The sequence below is a fragment of the Diaphorina citri genome, unplaced genomic scaffold (genome assembly GCF_000475195.1).
Source record: "Diaphorina citri unplaced genomic scaffold, Diaci psyllid genome assembly version 1.1 scaffold353, whole genome shotgun sequence".
In the NCBI taxonomy this organism is placed as follows: Eukaryota; Metazoa; Arthropoda; class Insecta; order Hemiptera; family Psyllidae; genus Diaphorina; species Diaphorina citri.
Window position 1 is genome coordinate 189,816 of NW_007377788.1, and position 6,925 is coordinate 196,740.

Genomic DNA, 6,925 nt, shown 5'->3' on the forward strand with positions numbered 1-6,925 from the left:
AGAGAGGGAGGGAGGGAGGGAGAGAGAAAAAAAATAGGAGGAAGAGAGAGAGGTGGATAAAACTTCGGCTGACGAAACAAGGTAGAGCTTTTCATTGAAGCACGTACTTACCTACCTACCTACGTATACAATATATATAGATGAGTATGGAGTATGTTAGGTTGCAGCCAGAGAGAGTAGAGAGAGAGAGAAGGAGAGAGAGAGAAAGAAAGAGAGAGAGTCTTGTGCTGAATGTAAATAATTCAACTTAAGCAGCTGAGTACTCTTTCTCCTTATCTCTCACTCACTCTCTCTCTCTCTCCCTCCCTCACCCTCACTCTCTCTCTCTCATTCCGTTTCCACATATTTCTCTTTTATTTTTCTTCTCCTTCTCCTCCTTCTCTCTCAATTCCACCCCGAAGTCTTCTTCGTTGCTGAAGTTCATCCCTAATTTATCTTATAGATAACTTCTTAACCTTAACTCCTCCATGATTGTATAAAAAATCATCCTTATTTTGGTAATTTTTCGTAGAATCGTAAAATAGGGGACAAGAATTCGAAACTATATGAATATAATTATGTAGAAATCAATTTCCTCCCACACCCAGAAGATTGGGTAAAACTTACATCCTGACAACCTACTCGCCTAACTATGGAATGACGTATCGCTAGTCATGCACTGTTGCCACATCTTTCGCTCGCGTTAAAATGCGCATATCTCGAGAAGTACATAACGTAACTCAAAAATTTTTGCGGTGTAATTTTTTTAATTTTTTCTTCTTTCATATGAGTAAATATTTGAAAATCATGAGAATTGTCAATTATTACCAATCAAATAATTAAGATTTTGTTTAAATTCCGTAAAATCACAGACACTTTATTAGGTATTACCGAATAAAAGCCAGAATCTAAAAAAAGTCTCATTATACCAAGAGACTAGAGGTAGGTAATACTGACTCGAAAAAAACCTAGGTGTACTTAACCGAGGGAAACCTCCCTCCCATCAAAGTCCTTTGTGAATAATCTAGTGTCTGTGACGTGTTGTTGACTTTCATTGTAACACATTGTTATGCTTTTCTGCTCTCTCCTTAACAACATCACGAGTACCTAATAACACTGATATGTCACTTCAACATCCGACTAAGAGTTTTAGCTGCTTTTTTTTCTCTCTCTCTCTTCTTCAAGCTTCAAGTTTGCAACAGACAGAAGAAAGGTAGGGTGAAGGGTAGGAAAATGAGGCTGTTGCAAACACGAAAGGAGGTTTCAAAGAGAGCTCCTTTCCCGAATTTTCAGGATGGTTGATTGGGTGCATTTCGTGTCCCTGTATAAATTATTGAAGTCAGCACACAGTTTCTTGTGAGGCTGTTGCAAACACGAAAGGAGGTTTCAAAAAGAGCTCCTTTCCCGAATTTTCAGGATGGTTGATTGGGTGCATTTCGTGTCCCTGTATAAATTATTGAAGTCAGCACACAGTTTCTTGATGAGGCTGTTGCAAACACGAAAGGAGGTTTCAAAGAGAGCTCCTTTCCCGAATTTACAGGATGGTTGATTGGATGCATTTCGTGTCCCTGTATAAATTATTGAAGTCAGCACACAGTTTCTTGTAAATAACACAGTATCATCTGTTTTAGGACTAATTGTTTCATTTGTTATGCCACAGATCTCTTATGACACCAGTCTTTCCTTGTTATTTGTGAATCCATTTCAATCTCATTCATTCGTACAGTGCTATGCCCAGATATCAACAGACAACCAAAACTTGTTCCATGAACAGAAAGATTTGAAAACTCTCTCTCTCTCTCTCTCGTATATTCGAAAATATCCAGTTTCCATCACTTTTGAAGAATTTCCTCAAACGAGAACAATCTCCTGGCATGCGGTCTGGGGGCCCTGAAGACACAGAATGCATCTCGAATTTCATCTAAAATTAATTATCATGTAGCTTGTGCAAAGAGCGTCAAAAGCTCTCCATCTCCATCGTACCTAAATAACCTATTGAACTTTGCACACAAGTTACAATTAAAAAGAGACAAAGTGAATGGGATAATGTCGAGAGAGAAGAAGAAGAAGAAGAAGAAGAAGGAGAAAGAGAGGGAGAGAAAAGAAGAAAGGGAGGGGTAGAAACAGGGAAAAAGCAAGAGAAATAGAGAGGTAAAGAGGATGAGACACACCAAAGAGAGAGGGAAAGAGAGAGAGGAAGAGAGATACCCAAAGAGAGAGAGAGAGAGCAGGGGATAGAGACAGAGGGGATAACCATGTAGGTATCATCACAATGTGTAGGGTTCGCCAATTATTCATATACGTTCATCCTCTCACTCACTCTCATCCTGTTCCGTTTCCTTATCTCTCTCTATTCTACCAGCTCCTCTCTCTCTCTCTCTCTCTCTCTCTCTCCCTCTCTCTCTCTTCCTTTCTCTCCCTCTGTTCCCTCATTATCTCCCTACTTCATCCTTCTCTAACTGTTGTCTCTCTCTCTTTCTCCTAGTTTTATACTACCCTCAATTGTCCCTTTCTCTCTCTCTCTCTCTCTCTCTTTCTCTCATGGTTATTCATTAGCGTTCTAACACACTTTGCCACAAATTCAGTGCACTAGATTGCTTGGCTACATAACAATTATACAGGGCTAGAACATGGAGGAGAAGTAGAGAGATACTCAATTAGTTCGAATTTGAGGATTGCAATAAACTGCTGTAACAAAAGATGAGTGACGATGAGTAGGTACTAGAAGTTTCCTAAAACACAATCTGTCAAAGATATACATTGTCTACCAAAGTACAAGTAATTTAGATCAAATTATTTTGTAAATTAGGTAAGTACCTACTTGCAACGAAAGAAGCATACTTAGAAAATACTTACCTATTGCAATTTATTATGGATAAAGTATGAAGTCTAAACTAAAGACTGTGTACCAAATATCAATGGAAATTTTGAAAAGGTATTCAAGTGGAAATAGTACTGAAATGGTATTAACAATAATGATGTTAAAACTTTTATGAACAGAGCTTAGCAAGCAATAAGTAGGAAGAGAAACGAGAGAGAAGATGAGAGTCTGGTAAAGAGATTTTAAATTAAATTTGTGCTACTAACTAATTGGAAAACCTGCTTTGTAATACCGGCAAAAGCGCTCCGAAAAAATCAATATCACATCACAATATCTATCAATACACATCACAATATCAGTTAGGTAAAGAGAAATTTCAATAAAAACTAGATAGAACAAGATGTCAAAGGTTTTCCATCGACTTAGAACATGTAGGAGAAGTAGAAAGAGAGATACTCAATTAGTTCAAATTTGAGGATTGCAATAAACTGCTGTAACAAAAGATGAGTGACGATGAGTAGGTACTAGAAGTTTCCTAAAACACAATCTGTCAAAGTTATTGCTGATACTCTTGCACTTGCAACCTATTAGTAATACGTATAGGAGAAGTAGAGAGAGAGATACTCAATTAGTTCGAATTTGAGGATTGCAATAAACTGCTGTAACAAAAGATGAGTGACGATGAGTAGGTACTAGAAGTTTCCTAAAACACAATCTGTCAAAGATATACATTGTCTACCAAAGTACAAGTAATTTAGATCAAATTATTTTGTAAATTAGGTAAGTACCTACTTGCAACGAAAGAAGCATACTTAGAAAATACTTACCTATTGCAATTTATTATGGATAAAGTATAAAGTCTAAAGACTGTGTAGGTGTACCAAATATCAATGGAAATTTTGAAAAGGTATTCAAGTGGAAATAGTACTGAAATGGTATTAACAATAATGATGTTAAAACTTTGTATACATTGTCAAAGTACAAGCAATTTACATCAAATTATTTTGTAAATTAGGTAAGTACCTACTTGCAACGAAAGAAGCATACTTAGAAGATACTTACCTATTGCAATTTATTATGGATAAAGTATGAAGTCTAAACTAAAGACTGTGTACCAAATATCAATGGAAATTTTGAAAAGGTACCTATTCAAGTGGAAATAGTACTGAAATGGTATTAACAATAATGATGTTAAAACTTTTATGAACAGAGCTTAGCAAGCAATAAGTAGGAAGAGAAACGAGAGAGAAGATGAGAGTCTGGTAAAGAGATTTTAAATTAAATTTGTGCTACTAACTAATTGGAAAACCTGCTTTGTAATACCGGCAAAAGCGCTCCGAAAAAATCAATATTAACTATCAATACACATCACAATATCAGTTAGGTAAAGAGAAATTTCAATAAAAACTAGATAGAACAAGATGTCAAAGGTTTTCCATCGACAGAGGGGAAAAGGAAGAGAAGGACAGAGAGGGGCAGAGACAAAGAGGAGAAGGTAGAGAGATGACAGACAGGGTGGTAGTGGAGATGGGTAGGAATTGGGAGGGAGGAAAATGAAGAAATAGGAAGTTGAGTGAGGGGGGAGGAGTAAGACTACACAGTAAGATACATAGGTAAGATGTTTGTGTCAATATTGCATGTAGAACGAGAATTGGGGTGCGAGAGAATTCAAAAATGGACGTGAAATGTGGACAAGATAAAAGAGGGGGAGAAAGAAAGAGAGAAGAAGGAACGAGAGAGATAGGGAGATATGGAGATAAACATAGAGAGGGAGGGAGGGAGAGAGAAAAAAATAGGAGGAAGAGAGAGAGAGGTGGATAAAACTTCGGCTGAGGATAGAAGGTAGAGCTTTTCATTGAAGCACGTACTTACCTAGGTACCTACCTACCTACGTATACAATATATATACCTAGATGAGTATGGAGTATGTTAGGTTGCAGCCAGAGAGAGTAGAGAGAGAGAAGGTGAGAGAGAGAAAGAGAGAGTATAGAGAGAGAGAAAGAAAGAGAGAGAGTCTTGTGCTGAATGTAAATAATTCAACTTAAGCAGCTGAGTACTCTTTCTCCTTATCTCTCTCTCTCTCTCTCTCTCTCTCTCTCTCTCATTCCGTTTCCACATATTTCTCTTTTATTTTTCTCCTCCTTCTCTCTCAATTCCACCCCGAAGTCTTCTTCTTTGCTGAAGTTCATCCCTAATTTATCTTATAGATAACTTCTTAACCTTAACTCTATGATGGTATAAAAAAATCATCCTTATTTTGGTAATTTTTCGTAGAATCGTAAAATAGGGGGCAAGAATTCGAAACTAGGTATATGAATATAATTATGTAGAAATCAATTTCCTCCCACACCCAGAAGATTGGGTAAAACTTACATCCTGACAACAATGTAAAACGCACTTAGATAACTTCTTAACCTTAACTCTATGATGGTATAAAAAATCATCCTTATTTTGGTAATTTTTCGTAGAATCGTAAAATATAGGGGGCAAGAATTCGAAACTATATGAATATAATTATGTAGAAATCAATTTCCTCCCACACCCAGAAGATTGGGTAAAACTTACATCCTGACAACAATGTAAAACGCAGTGGTGACGACTTACCAAGAAAACCGAAATTGCAAATTTTGCCCCCCAAAGTTTGGGATGAAAGTTTTATGTGTATCTCGTACTGAAATTTACCTGCAACAAAGTTAAGGAAAGTTTCTTATTAGCGCACAGAAAAGGAGAGAAACTTTGAGAGAGTATTTGGTATCTCGTACTGAAATTTACCTGCAACAAAGTAAGGAAAGTTTCTTATTAGCGCACAGAAAAGGAGAGAAACTTTGAGAGAGTATTTTTGGTTTATTTTGGATTCTAGATTCTCCTTGATACAAAGCTTGTACGAGGGAGGTAGCTATTGGTTTTTATAGAAAACAAGGTACGTACATACAGATATAGGTAGGTTTAGGTATTAACAAGTAAGTTACGTAGGTGTAAAGGGAGGTACTTAACTTGTAATAAACAAGAGAATTTTCACCCATCCTTTGTCTTATCTGAAATTTCCCTATATAGGTAGGTTTAGGTATTAACAGGTAAGTTACGTAGGTGTAAAGGGAGGTACTTAACTTGTAATAAACAAGAGAATTTTCACCCATCCTTTGTCTTATCTGAAATTTCCCTCCCTACCTCTCTCTCTCTCTCTCTCTCTCTCATCTTTCCTCTTTATTTATCCTCCGTCTCTATAGCACATAATATGACATGAGTATCTCCCTTCTTTCTCTCCTCTTTCTTTCTCTCTCTCCCCTTCAATTGTTTTTCCACCTCTCTCTCATCTCGACTCCTTTCTTCTCTCTCCTCTTTCTCTATCTTTCGTTTCTCATATCTCTGATATCTCCCTCTTCCTATCTCAACTTCCCTTTTCTTTCAACCCCTCCCCTTTGTGATCTATTTCTTCACTGAGCCACCCCCCTCCCTCCTTACCTCCTTCTCCCCTCCCCCCTTTCCATCCTTCTACCCTCCCCTCCTTACCCCTCCCACTTCCGTCTCTCTCATCCATGAAATACAGGCAATAATACGATAGCCAACCCGTTATTTATTCATACACTCAAAGAACTTCAACTATGCTAGAGGGCATCTTTTTTTTTTTTAGCATTGAACGCTCACCCAAACTTCTTATCTTCCTACTTCTCCTCCTCCTCTCTCTCTCTCTCTCACTCTCTTCATAGTCCCCCCCACTTTCAATTTTGTTTCTAAATCTTTTCTCTCATTTTTTATAGGGAGGCGTGTTTCGGAGAAAGTGTATAAAAAGAAGTTATTTTCGAAACAATTTTTCCCTCGAAAAAAGAGGAATAAAGGAAAATGGGAAACAAGAAGAATATTATCATGTGAGAGATTTTTATTCATGAGGAAAAAGTTTGAATGGTTTCGAATTTCCGATCCGAAATAGATGAACTTTCATGGTTCCTAAATAGATGAACTTTCATGGTTCGAATTTAGAAATACGTAAAAATACCTATAAATAGACCGATACATGACCGAAATAGGTATCTAGCTATTTCCTCGGAACCATGCAGTCTAGTAATGGTTAGTCGTCCAATCATGCGAGGTCCAAAACGGATACGTTTCCAGGAAAAAATTCCCAAA